Raw genomic sequence first — 24,598 nt, 5'->3', positions numbered from 1 at the left:
TGATGGGTGGCACTGACTGATGGCACTGATGGGCAGCACTGATGAGGTGGCATGGATCGGCAGCACTGATGAGCTGGCACTGATGATACTGCACTGATATGCAACAATGATGGGCACTGATAGGCGGCACTGATGGGCAGCACTGATGGGTGACACTGACTGATGGCACTGACTGGTGGCACTGCTGGGCACTGACTGGTGGCACTGATGGGCAGCACTGATGAGGTGGCACTGATGGGCAGCACTGAGGAGCTGGCACTGATGATACTGCACTGATATGCAACAATGATGTGCACTGATAGGCGGCACTGATGGGTGGCACTGACTGGCGGCACTGCTGGGCACTGATGGGCAGCACTGATGAGGGCACTGGTGGGTGGCACTGCTGGGCACTGATTGGCACAGGTGGGTGCCACTGCTGGGCACTTGTGGGCAGCACTGATGGGCACTGATGATCGGTGTTGATCCGTCCTCTGACAATTGCTGGTTATCGGCAGTACTTTCCTCTCGCTGTGACAGCGCAAGGAAAGTGCAGCCAATAACCGGCAACTGCATTTACTGGTGATTTGCTATGTCATTGGACACGTGATAAAAGGCTGCTGTGATTGTCCTTTTACCATATCATGTGATTGCTGGGGGCGCGTGGGAGGGTGCGTTCGGGAGAATGTCATATGACGCCCTCCCAGAACTGGACAACCGCTCTGTAGCCAACATTCATCTATAGCGTGGTTGGCAAGTGGTTTAAACTAGAACTATGGGCAAAACATTTCTTGTTATTTTGGATAGAGTAAGAGGAGAGGATTTTTTGGGGGGTTTTTTTGCAATCTGTGACCTCTTAGGGAGACTTACCTTCACTTCCTGTCCAATGGCCACAACAGGAAGTGAGAGAAACTCCCTCCAAATAGAGGGAATCCCTGAGTGTCCCCATTGGAAGATTTCCCCTCTATTCCTGTTCTGGGGACAACTCAATATTTGGGATTTTCTTTTGCTTCTGATGATAATGGTAAACAGGACAAATAGAGAGGGTGAATATCTCTAACGGGGACACAGACAGCAAGAACTACTGACAGGGGTTCTAATCCCTCTCCACAACATCCAAAACAAAACGTTTTGCCTTCAGTTGTTTAGCCCACTACCACAACAGAAGAGAGGGGTATCCTTCCAAAGTCAGGGATTCCCGGCTGACAGGTGGATGTAAACAAAGGCGCAGGGATAAATGGTGTGAGATTTTCAGGTCTGGTGTGGATGTGGGGGGGGGGCCCATGCAAAATAAAAGAACAGCATGGACCCCCAAAAAAGTAAATACCAGACCCCTATCTAAGCATGTAGCTTGGCTTTCCCCCTAAAGTAGAGGGAGAGGATAATCAGATTGTAAAGTGTGTGATGAGCCTACGGGGATGAAGCAGGGGCGGACTGACCATTTGGAAACTCGGGCACTGCCCGAGGGCCCGGGGTCAGTAGGGGGCCCCATGAGATGCCCCTGGTACCTTTTTCATAGGTTTTTTTGAGTTTGGGCAAGGACACAGGGGCCCCATGATCCCCTATTGCCCGGGGGCCCCATGAGTTGTCAGTCGGCCCCTGGGAGGAAGCCACCGAGAACAGGAGCCAGGAAGAGAGGTTTTGCAAGAGAGGAATGCAAAGCAAACAAAGGCTTAAAAAGGCAATAGAGTACGCAGTGAAGGCGACAACGCTGAGCTCTGCCGCACTAAGTGCTCCATACAGTTCTGGCTTTTAATTACACTTTGACAAGATAGCAGCTGGTAAATCTCGAACTCAGTCCTCATGCACACGGGAGGTTTTACAGCAGCTGTTTTTGGCTTTTGACGTTTTTTTCCACAGCCAGCAAACCCCCCAGCATGTTATCCTATGTGCCCATGCACAGATAGACTGTAATCCAGGTTTTTTGGCTCGGAAAAAAACCCAGAACTAGTGGGTTTCTAGAGGAGTATTTTAGCTGTAAAAACGCTCTAACGTTGAAAAACGTGGTAAAACGCCGCAAACCAGCGCTTTTGGATTTTTTTGGACCCTCCAAAAACATTTTTTGCTGGTAAAAAAAATGCTAAAGAACACAAAGCGGAAAAAAACGGGAAAACGATGCTTAACACTAATGCAAAAACGCTAAAAAAAAGCAGAAAAACTCACGTTTTAACGTGACTTACACAGCTAACGTTACCAGCGTTATCAAAACGCCCCGTGTGTATGAGGACTTAGTCCTCATGTACACGGGCTGTTTTTACAGCGGCTGTTTTTGGCTTTTGATGGTTTTTTCTACAGCCAGTAAACCCCCCCAGCATGTTATCCTATGTGTCCATGCACACATAGACTGTAATCAACGTTTTTTGGCAGAGACATTTTTTGGCTGGAGAAAAAACAATTTGGGGGGTAAAAAAAACAGCTAAAAAATGCAAACGCAAAATGCCGCTAAACGCTAATGCAAAAACAATAAAAAAACACAGCTAACATTACCAGAGTTATCAAAACGCCCAGTGTGCCTGAGGGCTTAAAATCAGACTTTTGGAGGTAAAATGGTTTTATTCATCATATACAGTGGTGTATTTAGGATTTGTGCTGCCCTAGGCAACACAAAATTTGCTCCCCTCCCTGAGAGATCCTGACATTGATCAACAACACCCCTGCCCCACCCAACAGAGCCTTCCGCTACCATTGCCTTCATACACCGGCCACTCTTCTCCCAGTGGGACAGAGAAAGACAGTCACCTCCACAACTCTGGACATCCCTGGGAATGAAAGTCAAGCAGCCCGCAGCCTCTCTCAGATCCCACCTGGTCCCCAAGCCGCATGTGGCCCTTCTTCCATCCCTTCTTCCAGGAGGGTGGTGCTGCCCCCCAGAAAAATGCCGCCCTAGGCAAATGCCTTGTTTGCCTTGTGATAAATACACCCCTGATCATATGTCTATATATCAGTGTTGCAGCCAGGAAACCAGAATTTTCAGAAGAGAGGTCAGCCTTGGTGTATTTAAAATGTGAACCTAAAATATATTATTGTATGGTAACATCATATCTCTTTTCCCTCTCCTCGGTTCCCCAGATTGTACAGTGTATCATACTTGTTTTATCCAGCGGAGGGATCCAGCAGAGCAGTGCTGGTCATCCTCCCCTTTCAGTCTTGTGCAGGGGTGGACTGACCATTTGGAAACTCAGGCACTGCTCGAGGGCCCGGGGTCAGTAGGGGGCCCCATGATATGCCCCTGGTACCTTTTTCATGAGTTTGGGCAGGGATACAGGGGCCCCATGATCCCCTATTGCCCGGGGGCCCCATGAGTTGTCAGTCCGCCCCTGGTCTTGTGTTTGTCTGCCCGAAGCTGGTCATACACAGTTCAGACATTTTTGCACAGCCTGTGGGCTGAACAAAAAAACAAAATCTAACAGATTCTTCCATAATATGCAACACAGATGGATATCTGCAGCAGTAATTATGTATCAATCGCTGTCAGAATACCTGTAGAATAGATGCAACCAATCAGATGTTGACTATTTTCTGTCTAGCTCTGATTTTTCAGCTAGGGGATGTCGGGCGGGAGAATAGTGACAGGGCCACCCACAGAACAAATTTTGGACAGATCACACGTTAACCTATATTATGCAGATTTCGGATGGTTCTTAATGATCAGGGACAAGCAGATATCTCAGCAGGGATGATGGGCAGGAAAATATTTGCCTATGTAGCGCTACCCCCATAGGAGCTGCTAATTAGGATGGGGTCTCTGTTCTTTGCATTGATGTTTTCTAAAAAACCTCAGCACCTCTAACCCACCAGGGTGAGTGTATAAACATGCAATATCACAGGAAATCACTGAAGGTGATACTTAGTAGCCAGTAGTAGCGCTGTATTAAACAAAACCAAACAAGATAGTAAAGGCCAACTAAATATATTGTCAACCAATATGGTTTGTAACCAGGCAAACATAAAATGGATTAATAATGGAAAAAACACAATTTAGGATACAAAGTGATTAACAGTAAGGTGAAGGCATAAGATGACATGTGGTGTTCAGATCAGTATAAACAATAGCAAGGCCGTGTCAAATACGGCGGTGAGCAGCAAAGCTGAATCTACCGTGTGCTGGAACTGATTGCATTTATGGCGGTGCTGCAAGTCCTAGACTGACTGGTTATGCAGTGTCCAAAGGAAAAGGAGGATGGCAGAGGTGGTGGTGGTTGTGGACCGGGGGAGTTTCAGGGGAAAGAAAGGGACTTACAGAGTCCTTTGAGATGTTCTTCTGCCAGCTATTGTCGGGGCCCTTTAAGAGCGTTGGTGCACTTAACATCAGTCCTAGTTACCCTGCATGCAGTACAGATATGGTATGCACAGATGCAGGGGAGATGTGGTTCAGATGTGGTAACGGTTTGGTAGAATGTGGTCTAGGGTTGGTATAAGTGAAGTCTAGGTTTGGAATAGGTGCAGTATAGAGTATGGGTATAATATGGATTGGATACACTTGTTGTCCTACTCTCAGTGGCTCAGTCCCTGCTAACAGTGTCAGCAATGGGCGAATAGCCCTCTCACCAGTCTCTGGGATGCTGTAGTGACCTCTCGCTGTAGAAGAGGAGCCCCCTAAGTCTCTCCACAGAAGACCTCTGGAAATTCTGTAGTGGGAAGCAGAGGGTAAGGGTAAATGGATGCTCTGGTTGCCCTGCGGCAACAGCTCAAATGCAGTCACTTTGGTCTGGGCTGCCTTGGGTGTCTCTGGCCCAAGGTCTCAGTCTCTGGTCACTCACCCCGTGGATGATCCATGTGCTCCAGGACCGATGTGCACATCTCAGCTCCTGCATTGCAAAGAAGAAGAGGTTTCCAGTGCAGTCTGGTAAAAGCTGTTCCTCCATTTCCTTCCTCCTCAATGTCCTATGGGAATTGTATTGTAAAGATCCATAAACTAATTGTAAAGACGGAAATGTCTCCTCCATGTTTCTGTAGTCCAGTACCTGGCTACACCTATTCAAGTAATATAAAAAACATTCAAGGAGAAGAAGGGGTAGCCATTTCCATCCATCAGGTGTCTTGCACTCACATCTGCTGAAAAGGAACATGCTGACAGGAGGGGAGAGCAGAGAGATTACATTGCTGCCTCTTTACTGTCCCATTATAGGATGGGGGCTGGGAGGTGATCTAGCAGTGTTACTTAACTGCAGCCAGGGCCGGGACGAGGGGTGGGCAGGAGGGGCGATGCACTGGTCACTGTGGTACCATGTGAGGTGGGGGCACCACGAGGGGATTGGGGGGAGGTACTTTGTGTTGGGAGGGGGAATTTGGGGGGTGGCAGGGGGTAATAATTGCTCTAGGAGTTTAAATTTGAAGATGTGTGCTAGGAATGGTGATTTGAGGGAATTTGTGTTGGGGGGGGGAGAGGATTTGAGCTAGGAGGGAGGATTTTAGGGGTTTGTGTTAGAAAAGGTAATATGGTGTGTGGGGGGGGGGGAAGGGGTTTGTGCTAGGATGGGAGATTTGGGGGAGTGCGATTTGTTCTGGGGCATATGGGGAGGATTTGAGATGGGGGGGGTTTTGTGCTGGGAGGGAGGATTTCATTAAGTGGGTGGATTTGTGGAGGGGGGGGGGGAGTTATGCTTAGGAGGTTGGCAAGCAGATTAGTGCTTGATTTGTTTTTTTTTGGGGGGGGGGATTTTTGCTGACACATAATGCTCATACATCTTGAAGAGGGGGGCACAATTTGACATATTCGCCCTGGGCTCTAGATGACCTTGTCCCGGCACTGACTGCAGCAGTTATGTCTTCAGGATAGCTATGCCATCTGTCATGGCTGTATAAATCTCAGAACTGGATGGACAGAAATTCAAACCATTTAGCGGGTGATATATGTATTTCAATGGCGTATTTAGCTGTTTGTCTGGAGTTCTACAGCATTGCTAGTCTTCTGAAAATATTAGTCGTCGTTCATGACAGATTTCATAGTAAGGCCTCATTCAGGCAGGCAAATGAAAGCTGCCAGATTGTAGCGTTCCGATGTGGCTCAAGTCTGCATCTAGACGCAGCGGCACTCTATGCTATGGCCGCAGTATGCTATGGTCGGTCCAATCAGAGCCCCTGATTGGTGAAAAGCGCTGGCGCCAGCCATTGATTTGCACAGGACTAAAACACACTATATTGCCAAAAGTATTGGTCGGCCTTCCTTTACACGCACATATAATGGCCCCCCAGTCTTAGTCCGTAGGGTTCAATATTGAATTGGCCCCGCCCTTTGCAGCTATAACAGCTTCAACTCTTCTGGGAAGGCCATCCACAAGGTTTAGGAGGGTGTCTATGGGAAGGTTTGACCATTCTTCCAGAAGCACATTTGTGAGGTCAGGCACTGATGTCGGATGAGAAGGCCTGGATCGCAGTCTCCGCTCGAATTCATCCCAAAGGTGTTCTATCGGGTTGAGGTCAGGACTCTGTGCAGGCCAGACAAGTTCCTCCACCCCAAACTCACACAACCACGTCTTTATGGACCTTGCTTTGTGTACTGGTGTGCAGTCATGTTGGAACAGGAAGGGGCCATCCCCAAACTGATCCCACAAAGTTGGGAGCATGAAATTGTCCAAAATGTCTTGGTATGCTGACGCCTTAAGCGTTCCCTTCACTGGAACTAGGGGGCCAAGTCCAACCCCTGAAAAACAACACACCATAATCCCCCCTCCACCAAACTTTGCACTTGGCACAATGCAGTCAGGCAAGTACCGTTCTCCTGGCAACCACCAAACCCAGACACGTCCATTGGATTGCCAGACAGACCCTAGCCTTAATATGTTGACATCTCTTCTCAATGGATGACATAAAAACATTACGTAACATCACACAATCCACATGAAAATGCGTGTTACATGCACCTCAACACCCACACATTTTCCATTTTCTTATGTGCAGTATGATGTGAAAGGACATAAAAAAGAGGGTAAGGGCTTGTTTACACATGGGTTAGCCCTGTAAAGAGTAATCTGTGATGGATTGCTTTTCAGAGGACATTTGACAGCCAGTAAGGAGGCATTATGCTGCCTCCTCTCTGCCAGTTCTAACCCATAGTAGCCTGCACTATAATGGCATGCATTGCACATATTTACTTGAATAGGTTGCGTTCGGTGGGAGGTACTACTCACCGAATGTAACAGGGTGGAGATCATTTTTGCAAAGCATCGCAGACGCAAAGCTTCACACCTCCAGCCACCGCCATATAGCTGTCTTGGCAACTTGAGGGGGGAGGGGTAAAAATGAAGCGAAACCACCTGTTTTTAAAGCCCCCCCCCCCTACCTTAACCACTTGAGCTCCTGAGGATTTACCCCCCTTAATGACCAGGCCTTTTTTTGCTGTTTGGCGCTGCACTAATTCAAATGATAATTGCGCGGTCATGAAATGCTGCACCCAAACGAAATTTACGTCCTTTTTTTCACACAAATAGAGCTTTCTTTTGGTGGTATTTTATCTGTGCACTTTTTATTTTTTGCGCTATAAACAAAAAAAACACAAACATTTTGAAAAAAAACTATATTTTCTACTTTCAGCTATAAAAAATATATAGTAAACTCAAAGTTAGTCATAAATTTAAGCCAAAATGTATTCTGCTCCATGTTTTTGGTAAAAAAAATCCCGTGCATTAGCGGGCAAACTGGCGCTATCTGGGAGGGGCACTAACACTATCGGAAGTCACCAGTGACACTAATACAGTGATCAGTAAAAATCTGTTCACTGTAATCAATGACACTGGTGACAGGGCAGTAAAGGGGTTAACTGGGGGGGGGGGGCGATCAAGGGGTTAAATGGGATTACTGGTGTACTGGTGGGCAAACTGGCGCTATCTGGGAGGGGCGCTAACACTATTGGAAGTCGCCAGCGACACTGATACAGTGATCAGTAAAAATCTGTTCACTGATCAATGACACTGGTTACAGGGCAGTGAAGGGGTTAACTCGGGGGGGCGATCAAGGGGTTAGACGGGATTACTGGTGTATTAGCGGGAAATCTGGCGCTATCTGGGAGGGGCGATAACACTATCGGAAGTCGCCAGCGACACTGATACAGTGATCAGTAAAAATCGGTTCACTGATCAGTGACACTGGTGACAGGGCAGTGAAGGGGTTAACTGGAGGGGGGGGGGCGATCAGGGGGTTAAATGTGTCCTAGGTGTGTTCTAACTGTGGGTATGTGCTGTTTTACTCACTGTTTGGATGTCTTCTTCTCTGTCTGGAACGGAATGTGTCCAGGCAGAGAAGAATGACATCATATCCTGTCCTGTGTAAATGTCAACACAGGACAGGATAGAACAGGGACCGATCATCTGATTTCAGCCAGACATCACTGGCTGAAATCGAATGATTGATCCCTCCGGGATCGAATGGTGTCACCCATGGGTCGGCGGGAGCGTGCCCCCTGCCAGCGAAAACGTCGGGAGTGCGGAGCCCGTTTTAAAACGTGGTTTTGCGCCCCAGTGCCGCCCTGCACACGTGTATATATACAGTGGCAGGGCGGCAAGTGGTTAAGCGTAAACTAAGTCTAAAGGTTTAGTAAACCAAAACTGGAATTTCAGTTCTGTGCAGGGGCGGACTGACCATTCGGAAACTCGGGCACTGCCTGAGGGCCCGGGGTTAGTAGGGGGCCCCATGAGATGCCCCTGGTACCTTTTTCATAGGCTTTTTTAAGTTTGGGCAAGGACACAGGGGCCCCATGATCCCCTATAGCTCGGGGGCCCCATGAGTTGTCAGTCTGCCCCTGGTTCTGTGTGATACTGATGGGCTGGACCTGTTTTATCTTTCAAGACATCCAGATTCCATTCATCTCTGTTGTGTCTCTTCATGGAGTGCAATAAATGAAACAAAAGTCATGGCATGCTCACACCGTGGCGCGATGCGGGAAACCCCCGTTCTGTGCTAGTTTCCGGCACACTCAGGGTGTCAGTGTAATTCTAACGACACCCCAAATGCAGATCACAAATGCAGTGTGTTTGCCTGCACTGGATCACATGGTGCCGCAGTATCATGTGATCCGGTTACAGTGAGGTTTTTCCTGACCGCGCTATAGCCAAAAGACGGCTACAGTGCGGTCGTCCAGTTCTGGGAGGGTACCCATGGATGTCCTTCCAGAACCATTCTTGCTCATTCTTGAGCTTGCCTGTATTGTGCTCACTGGACCTTTGACTAGGTGGACATTTGATACATGGAGTTAAACAACCGGAGTGGAAAACAGGAGATTATAACAGGATCCTACTAACCTGTAAGTGACAACTGATATTTCCTATTAATATTGTCACTGGGATAATGTGTGCTGGCGGGGTGGAAGGTGTTGTGCAGTGCAGTGTGCCACATGTATGCAACAATGGAGCAACAGCCCCAGGATGGATACCACTTCAACAGATGTGAGCGGCTTGCCCTTCTGGGAGCTTACTTAAGGCTACGTTCACACTAGCCTTGTTAGCAAGCGGCAGACAGGCGTTTGGGAAGCGTGTTTACCGTTTCCCAAACGCTTGGAAAAATTCTTCACATTGCAGCACATAGTGCTGTTCAAACGGGAGCGATAGCGTGGCATCGCATTGCAGCAAAACGGACACCTCCGGTCGAGTCAGGAGGAGTTGAAGCCTCCTATTCAAGTCTATGGTACCGCTTCGCAAACGCCCGGCCGGCATTTGCAGTGCGGTTGCGAGGTATTTGCGAGGCATTAACGCTTGGCAAACTCCTACCAACCACCGCTAAACGGTGCATGCGCCGTTTTTGGAGCGGACCAACGCTTGTCAAACACTATAAGGGCATTTGGCAAGAGTTGGAAAATTAGTCAAGTGTGAACAAGCAAAAGGAAGAAAGTGAGTGCTATATATATCGAAGCAGCTGGGACACCAAAAGGTACCAAACACAACCTCTCTAAAACCAGAATATAAATAAAGGTGCAGCGCTTATATTATGCAGTCAGATGATACCATGAAGTTTTATAAAATACAATCATGTGTAAGGTACACAAAACAAAAGTCCACATAAAGGTCAAGAGTAAATATATGGTAATGAGGATTTCTTCCCAAAAGACTTCTGGTGATAAATAAATTGCGCACTCACCAGATGCACAAAGTTATTGCGCATTTGAGAAAACAATATCTCAGTAGGTCAGCTAAAGTGTCTTAAGGGGGCCTCTCCCATCTCATGTGGATTCCTCCCTGGATACCTAGTGGGTGATAGCAGCTTCCTTCTCCTCTGCAAAGAACTCTTCGGATGGTTGGACCCCATCCAGTACCATCACTATAGATTTTATGTCATTTCATGAGATCTTTTGCAGATTTGCCAACTTTTGGCAGGAATTAGGTGTTAGAATTATCACCCACGAGGTACCCAGGGAGGAATCCACATCAGATGGGAGAGGCCACCCTTAAGACGCTTTAGCTGACCTACTGAGATATTGTTTTCTCAAATGCGCAATAACTTTGTGCATCTGGTGAGTGCGCAATTTATTTATTTATCACCAGAAGTCTTTTGGGAAGAAATCCTCATTACCATATATTTACTCTTGACCTTTATGTGGACTTTTGTTTTGTGTACCTAACACATGATTGTATTTTATAAATCTTCATGGTATCATCTGACTGCATGATATATACTGTTAATTATATAAGCGCTGCACCTTTATTTATATTCAAGTGTGAACAAGCCCTTAGAGATTTGGAGGAGCAAGTTGCAACACTGGATTCTTCAAAAAGACTGTATGTGAACACACTGCAAAATATATTCCCATGGGCAAAAAGTTTAAAAGGCTAAAAATCAAACCTATGTGGCTTACGGCCAAAGTTAAAAAGCTATAGATAATAAGAAAAGAACTTTTATTAAATATAAAAATGAAGGAACGCTATCATCGTCTAAACATTACAAAGAATATAACAGAATATGCAAAAAAGAAATAAAGGCCACAAAAATTGAAAGCCAACGACAGATTGCAACAGCAGGACCAACCCCAAACAATTCTTCAAATATATCAACAGTAAAATGGTCCGGTCCGAGCATGTAGGCCCTTTACAAAATAATCTAGAGTGGGTGACTGGGGACAAAGAGAATGAAAATGTATTAAATACCTTCTTCAGCTCTGTGTATACAAAGGATCATGGGGGAGCTCTTGTCCATAATGGGCATGGTATTGACACAGCTCCAGATGATCCACATTGGCTCACAATTGATATGATCCAGAACTATTTAGACAGAATAAAGGTGAATAAAGCACCTGGACTGGGTGACATACACCCACGGGTCCTTAAAGAATTGAGCTCTGTCATTTCAAAGCCATTGTTTCTCATTTTTAGTGACTCTTTAATGACTGGCATAGTACCACTGGATTGGCGTAAGGCCAATGTGGTGCTAATATTTAAAAAGGGGTCAAAATCTTTACCAAGTAATTATAGACCTGTTAGTTTAACTTCTGTAGTTGGGAAGATACTGGAGAGTTTATTAAAAGACCACATAGATGAGTTCTTGCTCGAAAAAATATTTTAAGCAACAGATAGCATGGATTCATGAAAGACAGAAGTTGTCAAACAAATCTGATTTCTTTTTATGAGGAGGTGAGCAAAACCTTGGACAGAGGGGTGGTGGTGGACGTGGTATACTTGGACAGAGGGGTGGCGGTGGATGTGGTATACTTGGACAGAGGGGTGGCGGTGGATGTGGTATACTTGGACAGAGGGGTGGCGGTGGACGTGGTATACTTGGACAGAGGGGTGGCGGTGGATGTGGTATACTTGGACAGAGGGGGGGCGGAGGACGTGGTATACTTGGACAGAGGGGTGGCGGTGGACGTGGTATACTTAGACAGAGGGGTGGCAGTGGACGTGGTATACTTGGACAGAGGGGTGGGGGTGGACGTGGTATACTTGGACAGAGGGTTGGTGGTGGACGCGGTATACTTGGACAGAGGGGTGGCGGTGGACGCGGTATACTTGGACAGAGGGGTGGCGGTGGACGCGGTATACTTGGACAGAGGGTTGGTGGTGGACGCGGTATACTTGGACAGAGGGGTGGCGGTGGACGCGGTATACTTGGACAGAGGGGTGGCGGTGGACGCGGTATACTTGGACAGAGGGGTGGCGGTGGACATGGTATACTTGGACCCTGAGGTCATCACAGAGGACAAGGGGGCAATCTTTACGTCTGGAGGGAAAGAGATTTAATCTCCAAATATGGAAAGGCTTTTTTACAGTGAGAGCTGTGAAAATGTGGAATAGACTCCTTCAAGAGTTGGTTCTGGCCAGCATAGTAGATTGTCGAAGAAAGGCCTGGATTATTTCCTAGATACACAAAATATAACTGAACACTAATATTTATAGGGGGCACTCTTTACATCTGGAGGAAAAGAGATTTAACAGAAAGGTTTCTTCACAGTGAGAGCTGTGAAAATGTGGAATAGACTCCCTCAAGAGTTGGTTCTGGCCAGCTCAGTGGATTGCTTAAAAAAAGGCCTGGATTCTTTCCCAGATAAACAGAATATAACTGGATACTAACATTTATAGGTAAAGTTGATCCAGGGAATATTCGATTGCCTCTCGGGGGATCAGGAAGAAATTTTTTTCCCTGCAGGAGCAAATTGGATCATGCTTTGCTGGGTTTTTTTTGCCTTCCTCTGGATCAACTGTGGGTATAGGATTATAACTTTTTTTAATGATTGAGCTGGATGGACTTTTTTCAGCCAGGCTAACTATGTAACCATGCCCCCCATGTGCCCCCTTTGGACACAGCTGATCATAGATCAGTAACAATTCTGACATGGGAACTTTTATCATTGCCGCCGCCTATCAGTGCCCATCAGTGCCACCCATCAGTGCAGGCTCATCAGTGCCACCCATCAGTGCAACCTCAACACTGCCGCCCATCAGTGCAGCCTCATCAGTGTCACCCATCAGTGCCACCTAGCAGTGCATATCAGTGAAGCCTCATCAGTGCCGCCTATCAGTGCATCCTCATCAGTTCCGCCTCATCAGTGCCCTTCAGTGCAGCCTCCAGAAATTTTTTGTCTTTTTTTGTTTGTTTAGCAAAAAATAAAAAACCCAGAAATGATTAAAGACCACCAAAAGAAAGCTCTATCTGTCTCAAGAAATGTCAAAAACTTCATTTGTGTACAGTTACATGACCGTGCAAATGTCATTCAAAGTGCGACAGCACTGAAAGCTGAAAATTGGTCTGGGCAGGAAGGGGGTGAAAGTGCCCGGTATTGAAGTGGTTAAAAGTAAAGCATGCACTAATTTTGCTGTGATCGGTGTGGGTGTCAATGTAATCCTAATGACACCCCAAACACAGATAATAAACGCAGTACGTTTGCCTGCACTGGGTCACATGGTACCGATCCAGTTACAGTGTGTCTTTAAAAGTAGTGCATGTACTTTTGGTGTGATACAATGCAATTTCAGCACTGAATCGCACAGGAATCACTTCGGAATGTAAAGCACGTTCCTGTACAATTTTGGGGTGAACCGTTAGTACCGATCCAGTTACAGTGTGTTTTTAAAAGTAGTGCATGTACTTGTGGTGTGATACAATGCGATTTCAGCCCATTCACACGAATGGGCTGAAAATTTAATCGCACCTGTGCAGCTTCGGTGTGAACCATTGGCACTGATCCGGTTACAGTGTGTTTTTAAAAGTAGTGCATGTACTTTTAGTGCGATCCTGTGCGATTTTCATATGAATGGAATGAAAATCTCATCACTCAATTGCACAGGAATCACTTGGGAACGCAAAACAAATTCCTGTGTGAATTCAGTGTGAACCGTTGGTACCGATCCAGTCACAGTGTGTTTTTAAAAGTAGTGAGTGTACTTTTGGTGCGATACAATGCAATTTCAGCCCATTCACATGAATAGGCTGAAAATCTCATCACACTAAATCGTGCCGGAATCACTTGGGAACGCAAAGCACGTTGCTATCCTATGTCGATGTGAGCTGTCGGTACCAATCCAGTTACTGTGTTTTTAAAAGTAGTGCATGTACTTTTTGGTGCAATCCCCAGCAGGAGCAAATTGGTTCATGCTTTGCTTGGTTTTTTTTGCCTTCCTCTAGATCAACTGTGGGTATAGGATTATAACTTTTTTTTTAAATGGTTGAACTGGATGAACTTTTGTTTTTTTTTCCGCCAGACTAACTATGTAACTTTTTGGTGCGATCCGATGTGATTTCAGTCCATTCACATGAATGGGCTGAAAATCTCATCGCACTGAATCGTGCCGGAATCACTTGGCAATGCAAAGCACGTTCCTATCCGATTTCAGTGTGAACCGTTGGTACTGATCCAGTTACAGTGTTTTTTTTTTAAGTACTGCATGTACTTTTTGGTGCGATCCAATGCGATTTCAGCCCATTCACATGAATGGGCTGAAAATCTCATCGCACTGAATCGTGCCGGAATCACTTGGCAATGCAAAGCATGTTCCTGTGCGATTTCGGTGTGAACCGTTGGTACTGATGCAGTTACACTGTGTTTTTAAAAGTAGTGCATGTACTCTTTGGTGCGATCCAATGTGATTTCAGCCCATTCACATGAATGGGCTGAAAATCTCATCGCACTGAATCGTGCAGGAATCTCTTGGGAATGCAAAGCACGTTCCTATCCGATTTCAGTGTGAACCGTTGGTACTGATCCAGAGACAGTGTTTTTTTTCTAAGTAGTGCATGTACTTTTTGGTGCGATCCAATGCGATTTCAGCCCATTCTCATGAATGGGCTGAAAATCTCATCACACTGAATCGTGCAGGAATCACTTGGCAATGCAAAGCACGTTCCTATCCAATTTCGGTGTGAACCGTTGGTACTGATGCAGTTCCAGTGTGTTTTTAAAAGTAGTGCATGTTTATCCAAAATGGAAGTAGACAGACCTTTTAATGAAGTGTATTAACCACTATGTGCATTAATCCCCAGACCTCTATATAATTATATATACAGCATGTGTGAGTATATATAGTGTACATAAACGGCGTTCGCAGTGTGCGATTTGCAGAGTACGGTTCATTGTGTCCTGCCCAGCGGTCGATCACTCACGTGTCAGAATGAAATGTACTGTAATCTCCGAAGGCAGAACTGCCAGGTAACCGACGCGGCTGGAATAATAGGCACCCAGAAGAGTTCGGAGGAGACTATTGCTTTTATAAGAGGAACTAATTGGAATGGAACAATAAATGTATTTGCTCATGTGGCAAGCCTTAATGGCATTTGTTCTCTGTTTATTGTCACAGGTAATGGATGCAAAAGATAATGGCGCTTGCGGTTTCTTTGTATCTTTCTTCCCAACCCACCGCTCCGGCAAACAATGTCCTCAGAACACGGCGACTCCTGAGAAGATGAAGCAGCTGAATTCGGCAAACCTGCTTCGCTGGACTGTGCTGCTCCTCGATTCTCTCTGGAAAGGTATCCTGCTCGTGTGCCGCCGCTGACAAATGCACGTTCTGCTCCTCTGACTTTTATTTCTAAACGTGATTTGATTCTTCACCCGTGAGTCGTAGTAACAGGGTAGCTCTGTGTACGCTTACCTAAACACAGTTGTTGTTAGCTGCAGGGTTGGGGACTGACCGACTTTTTAAATAGCTAGGATGTTTTGTAGACTGTCCATACACTATACAATCTGATTGTACAATCTCCTTTAGGCTTTACCATCAACTACATAGTACAAGAGCCTGCCTGATTTATTATTAAAGCGGAAGTAAACCTTCTCAGTCAATATTAACTATTTTTAATGCTGCTAACATTAGTCAATAGATAGAAACGGCAAATTATATTTACTTGTTGTAAACCTTTTTTTTTTCTGTTACTTTTCTTCAGTTGCTTCCTGGTTTCTGGCCTAGGCCAACATGTGTCATACATCCCAGGAGTCTTCATGGGCATTTTTTTCTTTCATCTCCTGAATTGTAAGCTCCCAGGATCAGGCCCTCCTATCCCTCTTGTATTGAACTGTATTGTTGCTGTATTGTCTCCCGTTATATTGTAAAGCGCTGAGCAAACTGTTGGCGAAATATAAATCCTGTATAATAATATAATAATCTGGAGGGGAGGAGGGGTTTTATTTCAGTTAGGCATGCCCTACTGCCTGCATGCCTCAGCTAAGGGCATATGGATTCCAGGAATGCAAATTAAATTAAGCCCTTAGGCTAGGTTCACCTATGCAGTTTGCATTTGATGCGTTTCTGCTGTGCATTTTGTGGTGCGTTATGCGTTTTTGACACGTTTAGCGTTTTTTTTTTTCCAACTTGTTGCTGGGCAGAATAAACCACAAAATGCCTCAAAAACGTATTAAAAACGCACTACATGCTTTTCTGCAGCATCTCCATTGAAGTCTATAGAACCAAAAACGCAATGTTTTGTGTTTAAAAAAAGTCCTTGACCCTTTCTAAAAAAACGCACCGGATGAAAACGCGGAGATGTGAACCTGACCCATAGGAAATCATGTTAAATGGACTGCTGTGTGTTTCTGCAAAATGCAGCGAAGAACACATAGGTGTGAACCTACACTAACTCAGGATAGCGGTGGCTAGAAATGCTAGGGAAGAGGGGGGGGAGGGGGGGTTCAAAGTGATTTCTCAACAAAATAAAGCATGGAGACAGGGATGGATGAGGGCAAGGCCAGTACAAGGGGTGGGCAGGGAAGGCGGCTGCCCTAGGTACTTTGGTATCCTGTGGGGGGTGGGAGGGTAGGCTACAAGGATATTGGGGAGAGAAGAATTGTGTTGGGAGCAAGGGTGAACTGACAATTTGGAAACTCGGGCACTGCCCGAGGGCCCGGGTTCAGTAGGGGGCCCCATGAGATGCCCCTGCTACCTTTTTCATAGGCTTTTTTGAGTTTGGTCAAGGACACAGGGGCCCCATGATCCCCTACTGCCCGGGGGCCCCATGAGTTGCCAGTCCGCCCCTGGTTGGGAGGTGTTTTTTCTAGGAGGAGTTATGGGGGGGGGGGGTTCTAGGAGTGGTAACTTTGTGGGATTTTATGTTGGGAGGGGAGATGGGGGAAGAGGATTTAGGTTAGGAGGGGGGGTTGGGGGGTGTGCTAGAAAAGCTAATAGAGGGGGGAGAGAATTTTGATATGATAGAGGGGGGAGGGAATTTGTGCTAGGAGGGGAACTTTTTTTTAGGGGGGGGCTATGCTAGTGGGGGTAATTGTGCTAGCAGGGAAACTTTGGGGGGGACAATTTATGCTAGGATGGGGGATTTGTGTTGGGATTTATGTTGGGAGGGCTGCTGGGGGAAGAGGATTTAGTCTGAGGGGGGGACTAGAAAAGCTGATATGGTAGAGGGGAAGGGAACTTGTTCTAGGAGGGGAACTTTGTTTTAAGGGGGGGTTATGCTAGTAAGGATGATTAGGGGTATTTGTGCTATCAGGGGAACTTTGTGCACATTCATCCAGAGCAGTGTCCCTGAGCTGACAGGGAGGAGGACTGTTAGTAAACAGAGTAGTCCTTCTTCTCGTCGGAGATGCTCGGTAATCACCGGGTGCCGGCGGGGAAACATCGGCCGGGACCCAGTAATTGACAGCTGTGGCTGCGAATGGCATCGCAAGTAGGGCGTGCGCAGCTTACGCATGCCCCCTACCCGGAAACACAAAATCACATATATACATGTGATTTTGCGCACCCCTGCCGCCCTGTAGCAGTATATCTGCTATAGGGTGGTCGGGAAGCGGTTAAAGTGTTACTAAACCCACAACAGTAAAATCAGTCTGTATATGCAGTAAAGCATGCTTGTTATACTCACTGTAGTACCTAAGGGGTTAATCCTCCTAATCGTGTGAAAAGGCTGTTTGATCCTGACTTATCTGCCCCTCCTCTTGTTGAAATGACCACCTGATACAGACTGAATCCGTAGTCTCATGCACATGCTCAGTTTGGTGTGTATTGCTAGAGAGGGGTCTTTTTTCTTCGGAGAGTGCATGTGATCAGCACAGGGCTAATCAGCACTATCCAGACAGAGCTTCAGGGGTTTTACATCCTCCTAGAGCAGAAGGAAAACTCCTCCTACAAGCTTTAACCAGTGCTCTGCTGAAGTCACAAGACTGCTCTAACTTCTGATGAGAAAAGGTATTTAGCAGTTTATATTTACTAAAATAATTGCATTTCCATGTTCTGTGTACTGTGGGAGATCAGATAGAGTGAATGCAGGGTCAGGGGAGACCAGATATAGTGAATGCAGGGTCCGGGGAGACCAGATATAGTGAATGCAGGGTCCTGGGAGACCAGAAATAGTGACTGCAGGGTCCGGGGAGACCAGAAATAGTGACTGCAGGGTCCGGGGAGACCAGATATAGTGAATGCAGGGTCCGGGGAGACCAGATATAGTGAATGCAGGGTCCGGGGAGACCAGATATAGTGAATGCAGGGTCCGGGGAGACCAGATATAGTGAATGCAGGGTCCTGGGAGATCAGATATAGTGAATGCAGGGTCCGGGGAGACCAGATATAGTGAATGCAGGGTCCTGGGAGATCAGATATAGTGAATGCAGGGTCCGGGGAGACCAGATATAGTGGATGCAGGGTCTGGGGAGACCAGATATAGTGAATGCAGGGTCAGGGGAGACCAGATATAGTGAATGCAGGGTCCGGGGAGACCGGATATAGTGAATGCAGGGTCCTGGGAGATCAGATATAGTGAATGCAGGGTCCGGGGAGACCAGATATAGTGGATGCAGGGTCCTGGGAGATCAGATATAGCGAATGCAGGGTCCGGGGAGACCAGATATAGTGGATGCAGGGTCTGGAGAGACCAGATATAGTGAATGCAGGGTCAGGGGAGACCAGATATAGTGAATGCAGGGTCCTGGGAGATCAGATATAGTGAATGCAGGGTCCGGGGAGACCAGATATAGTGAGTGCAGGGTCCGGGGAGACCAGATATAGTGAATGCAGGGTCCTGGGAGATCAGATATAGTGAATGCAGGGTCCGGGGAGACCAGATATAGTGAGTGCAGGGTCCGGGGTTTAGTAACTCTTAAAGTCCTCATGCACACTGGACGTTTTTACAGCGGCTGTTTTTGGCTTTTGTAATTTTTGTGTACAGCCAGTAAACCCCCCAGCATGTTATCCTATGTGTCCATGCACACATAGGCTTTAATTAGCATTTTTTGCAGGGGTGAACTAGTGGGTTTCTAAAAAAAAATTTTAGCTGTAAAAACACTCTAACGCTGGTAAATGCAGAGAAATGTGGTAAAACGCAGCAAACCGGCATTTTTGGACGTTTATTTGAACCGGCATTTTTGGACATTTTGCATTAGCTAAAAGCTAATGCAAAAACCATAAAAAAACGCAGAACAACTTGCTTTTTTAAAATGACTTTACACAGCTATTGCTGCCAGCATTATTAAGACACCCAGTGTGCATGGAGCCTTACATTTTACAAGTTTGTACATGGATTTTTATATATTTGTATTTGTTTTAACTGCTTCTTGTTAAAGAGCAACTTCATTACCCTTCAGCTTTGCCCATGCAACCGTTCAAACCCACCTCCTTTTGGTGCCACCATGTATTTAGTTCGGCACATGTGCAGATGGGCTCTAGCCAGGCTTCAGGTACCATCAGGGCTCTGCAGCCCATCTAGTGGGGGAGGGTGGTAGGTCCTTCAGGGATATGCAGACACAAAGGGGTTATTATTATTATTATTACAGGTACTCGGGTGTATTTACCACAAGGCATACAAGGCATTTGCCTAGGGCAGCATTTTTCAGGGGGGGGGGCAGGACTGCCCCTTGGAAGAAGCGACACACGCGGCATGGGGACCTGGTGGGTTCCGATAGATGCTGTGGGTTTCATGACGGTGTATGCACATCCCAACTCTCATTCCCGGGGATGTCCGGAGCTGTGAAGGTGTCTTTCTCTCTCTCGCCATGGGGGATGGTGGCTGGTGTATACTGGGGATGGTGCCAGTGGTAGTGGAAGGCTCGGGTGGAGGACAGGGGTGTTCTTGGTCAATGTTTGGCTCTTTCTGACAATTTTTGTGTTGCCTAGGGCAGCACAAAACCTAATACACCACTGCAGATACAGTCAGGTCCATAAATATTGGGACATCGACACAATTCTAACATGTTTGGCTCTATACACCACCACAATGGATTTGAAATGAAAAGAACAAGATGTGCTTTAACTGCAGACCGTCAGCTTTAATTTGAGGGTATTTATATCCAACTCAGGTGAACGGTGTAGGAATTACAACAGTTTGCATATGTGCCTCCCACTTGTTAAGGGACCAAAAGTAATGGGACAGAAGAATAATCATAAATCAAACTTTCACTTTTTAATACTTGGTTGCAAATCCTTTGCAGTCAATTACAGCCTGAAGTCTGGAACGCATAGACATCACCAGACGCTGGGTTTCATCCCTGGTGATGCTCTGCCAGGCCTCTACTGCAACTGTCTTCAGTTCCTGCTTATTCTTGGGGCATTTTCCCTTCAGTTTTGTCTTCAGCAAGTGAAATGCATGCTCAATCGGATTCAGGTCAGGTGATTGACTTGGCCATTGCATAACATTCCACTTCTTTCCCTTAAAAAACTCTTTGGTTGCTTTTGCAGTATGCTTTGGGTCATTGTCCATCTGCACTGTGAAGCGTCCAATGAGTTGTGAAGCATTTGGCTGAATGTGAGCAGATAATATTGCCCGAAACACTTCAGAATTCATCCTGCTGCTTTTGTCAGCAGTCACATCATCAATAAATACAAGAGAACCAGTTCCATTGGCAGCCATACATGCCCACGCCATGACACTACCACCACCATGCTTCACTGATGAGGTGGTATGCTTAGGATCATGAGCAGTTCCTTTCCTTCTCCATACTCTTCTCTTCCCATCACTCTGGTACAAGTTGATCTTGGTCTCATCTGTCCATAGGATGTTGTTCCAGAACTGTGAAGGCTTTTTTAGATGTCGTTTGGCAAACTCTAATCTGGCCTTCCTGTTTTTGAGGCTCACCAATGGTTTCCATCTTGTGGTGAACCCTCTGTATTCACTCTGGTGAAGTCTTCTCTTGATTGTTGACTTTGACACACATACACCTACCTCCTGGAGAGTGTTCTTGATCTGGCCAACTATTGTGAAGGGTGTTTTCTTCACCAGGGAAAGAATTCTTCGGTCATCCACCACAGTTGTTTTCCATGGTCTTCCGGGTCTTTTGTTGTTGCTGAGCTCACCGTTGCGTTCCTTCTTTTTAACAATGTTCCAAACAGTTGTTTTGGCCACGCCTAATGTTTTGCTATCTCTCTGATGGGTTTGTTTTGTTTTTTCAGCCTAATGATGGCTTGCTTCACTGATAGTGACAGCTCTTTGGATCTCATCTTGAGAGTTGACAGCAACAGATTCCAAATGCAAATAGCATTATCTGCTCATTGTAATTGGGATAATGAGGGAATAACACACACCTGGTCACGGAACAGCTGAAAAGCCAATTGTCCCATTACATTTGGTCCCTTAACAAGTGGGAGGCATATATGCAAACTGTTGTAATTCCTACACCGTTCACCTGATTTGGATGTAAATACCCTCAAATTAAAGCTGACAGTCTGCAGTTAAAGCACATCTTGTTCGTTTCAGTTCAAATCCATTGTGGTGGTGTATAGTGCCAAAAATGTTAGAATTGTGTCGATGTCCCAATATTTATGGACCTGACTGTACTTACATAGCGCCGTCAATTTATGCAGCGCTTTACATATACTGTATATTGTACATTCACATCAGTCCCTAACCCTCAAGGGGTGTACAATCTAAGGTCCCTAACTTACATTCATACATACACATACAAGGGCCAATTTAGACAGGAGCCAATTAACCTCCCAGCATGTCTTTGGCGTGTAGGAGGAAACTGGGGTACCTGGAGGAAACCCACGCAGGCACAGGGAGAACATACAAACTCCTGGCAGGTGGTGCCGTGGTTGGAATTCGAACCAACGACCCGAGTACTGCCAGGTGGAAGTGCTAACCATTTAGCCACTGTGCTGCCCAATGTGTTGATTTACTAAAGGAAAATAGGCTGTGCACTTTGCAAGTGCAGTTACTCCAGAGTTCAGTAAATGAAGTAAAGCCTCACTTTGCAAAAAATACCCAATCACATGCAAGGGAAACAAATATGCATTTTTGCTTAAACATGATTCAATCAACTTCACTTGTAAAGTTCACAGTCTATCTGCGTTTAGGAAATCAACCCCCAAGTGTTACAATTTCCATACCAGCTCCATCTTCTACACAGAGCTCTGGCTGGGAAAGCACATTCTAGGGTTTGGTTTCTGAAGGTTAAAGCGGAGTTCCAGCTGAAAAAAATAAAAAAAAAGTCAGCAGCTACAAAAACTGTAGCTGCTGACTTTTAAAATACAGTTACTTACCTGTCCCTCGGTCCAGCAGTGTCCTCACTATTTCTGGTTTCACCGGCTGTCTTCTCTCCCAGGCGCTGGCATCTTCAGTGTGGGCACCTGGCTGTGACAGCTTGTGGCTTCACAGCCGGGTGCCCACTGCGCATGCACAAGAAGTGCTGTGCTTTGTGAGAGGCCTGTCATGAGTCCCAAAAGACTACGGGGAGGGAGGGGAGGAGGGCAACTTCCACTTCTGATCGCCTTAGGAGATCGCAGCAGAAGTGGGAGCGGGTACTTGTCAAATTCGGGTACCCGCTCTCCTCCCCCCTCCCCAAAGGTGCCAATCCTTAATAGGGAGCAGGGGACAAAGACTTAAAGCGGAACTTCCCCTTTTGGGTGGAGCTCCACTTTAATATCCATACACTAAAGACTGGTCACTGAGAGGATACTGCCCATAAAGTGGAGGTTGGTCACTGAAGGGTTAATGGGCATAACCCAAATACTGGTTCTGCTATACTCACCTCAGTTCCAGCGAGGCGGTGTTCTTCTGCTCACCGCCCCACTGCTGACATCTTGATGCTGTCATTGGTCGGGTGAGGAGTTCTGTCAGATTCGACATTGCCGAATTTGTGCGGTGAGCTGTGCATGCGTGGCTCAATATACAGGGGCGGACAGGCAGGAAAGCAATTTTAATGCAAAAGAAACAAAGCATGTCTCTTCTGCATTAAAATTCCTGCCTGTTCACTTTTTTTTTTTCTATTTTACCTAAAGTTCCACTTTAATGCACTTATTGCTGGTGTGAGAACTGGCTTGAGAGCTCTGTGTACGGCATGAATATGGGAAGAGGGGTGTGTGTGCTAAGGGAAGGATCCATTCAAGACCCATTCAAGTGAATAGTGCTACCCTGCAAGTTCCCCTGTTGGGGTATGCTGGTGCCAGGTTAAAGCAGGCGACAAGGAAGCAATATGCCTCCTCACCGCCTGTCAAAATCTCTCTGAAGAGCAATCCAAATACTGACTGCTCTTCAGAGCATAAAGCATTTAAATGAATCCTAAATTTTTTTCAAATAATTTTTTAGAATTTTAATTTTTTATCACATTTTTATAAAATTTTATTTTTTATATAATTTTGTAAATATTTTTTTAACTGCTCTGTTGGGGGGCTTTAGTGAAATATGATAGGTCTCAGCAGACCACTGATGTCTTATTTTTTAGACAGATCTGATATAGATTCATCAGTCCCTTTCTCTGCGCTTCAACTGCACTGGACAGTGAATATATGGGAAGCAATCTGAGGCTTCTTGTTCATTCATGAACTGAAGCATAAAAAACACAGTTTACTATGCTTCAGTAATGAATGGACACAGGAGCGATTGATACTGATCGCTCACTGTGTTCATTTAGAAAAGGGAGAGGATGGTAAAAAGGACATATTTGCCAGCCCCTCGCTCTCTCCAACCTGAAACAATTCCCCTGCCCTGTGTGCCCTTAGCTGCTGCTAGCGAGAGAGGGGAGGAGGGAAGCTGGCAGCTGCAGGGGGGGGGTACTCAGGGGCTCCAGACAGCAGGGGGGTGGAGGCAGGGATACCGATCCCCCTGGAGCGCAGCCGGAGGGAAGAAAAGGAGGAGAAGTCGTTATCACTGCAGGGAGAGCCCCAAGAGTCAGCAATAAGGCAGTACAGCTGTTCCTCCTGCTCGGCAGGTGCCCGGGTCCCCCTTTTTGAACTGATAGGGCCCAGGCCCGGTACAGGAGAGCTGGCTGTACTGCCTTATCAGCGGCCCTGAATGTACATGCCAAAGTGGAACCTCAATGGTAGAGAATGATCAGTTCATCGAACTTCATGTGAAATCAGAATCTCCTCAGTCAGGAACTGCAAGTAACAATCCAGCTTTAAAGTGTTACTAAACCCCGGACCCTGCATCCTCTATCTGGTCTCCTACAGTACACACAACATGGAAATGCAATTATTTTAGTAAATATAAAACAGCTAAATACCTTTTCTCATCAGCAGTTAGAGCAGTCTTGTGACTTCAGCAGAGCACTGGTTAAAGCTTGTAGGAAGAAGTTTCTTTCTGCTCTTGGAGGATGTGAAAGCCCTGACCTTCTGTCTGGACAGTGCTGATTGGCCTTGAACTGATCACATGCACTCTCCGAAGAAAAAAAAAACACCTCTCTAGGAATACACACCAAACTGAGCATGTGCAAAATGCCTACGGTTCAGTATCTTGTTAGGAGATAAGAGGCGGTCACTTGCAAAAGGTGAGGAACAGAGAAGAAAGGATCAAACTGCCTTTTTATACAATTCAGAGGGTTAACCCCTTAGGTTCCACA

General features: G+C 46.2%; 1 long non-coding RNA gene across 1 annotated transcript in view; it reads left to right on the top strand.

The window, feature by feature from the left end:
- The window catches only part of LOC149452430 (uncharacterized), a 35,920-nt gene extending 20,563 nt beyond the window's left edge, over positions 1-15,357 (top strand). The window contains exon 3 of the long non-coding RNA XR_016314866.1: positions 15,192-15,357. This is a non-coding gene — a long non-coding RNA (uncharacterized LOC149452430). The remainder of the gene's footprint in view (positions 1-15,191) is intronic.
- Positions 15,358-24,598: the final 9,241 nt, after the last annotated feature.

The sequence above is a fragment of the Staurois parvus genome, unplaced genomic scaffold (assembly GCF_062004578.1).
Source record: "Staurois parvus isolate SC_StPar_1 unplaced genomic scaffold, SC_StPar_1.0 ptg000472l, whole genome shotgun sequence".
NCBI lineage: Eukaryota > Metazoa > Chordata > Amphibia > Anura > Ranidae > Staurois > Staurois parvus.
This window is presented reverse-complemented; position numbering and strand designations above follow the sequence as displayed.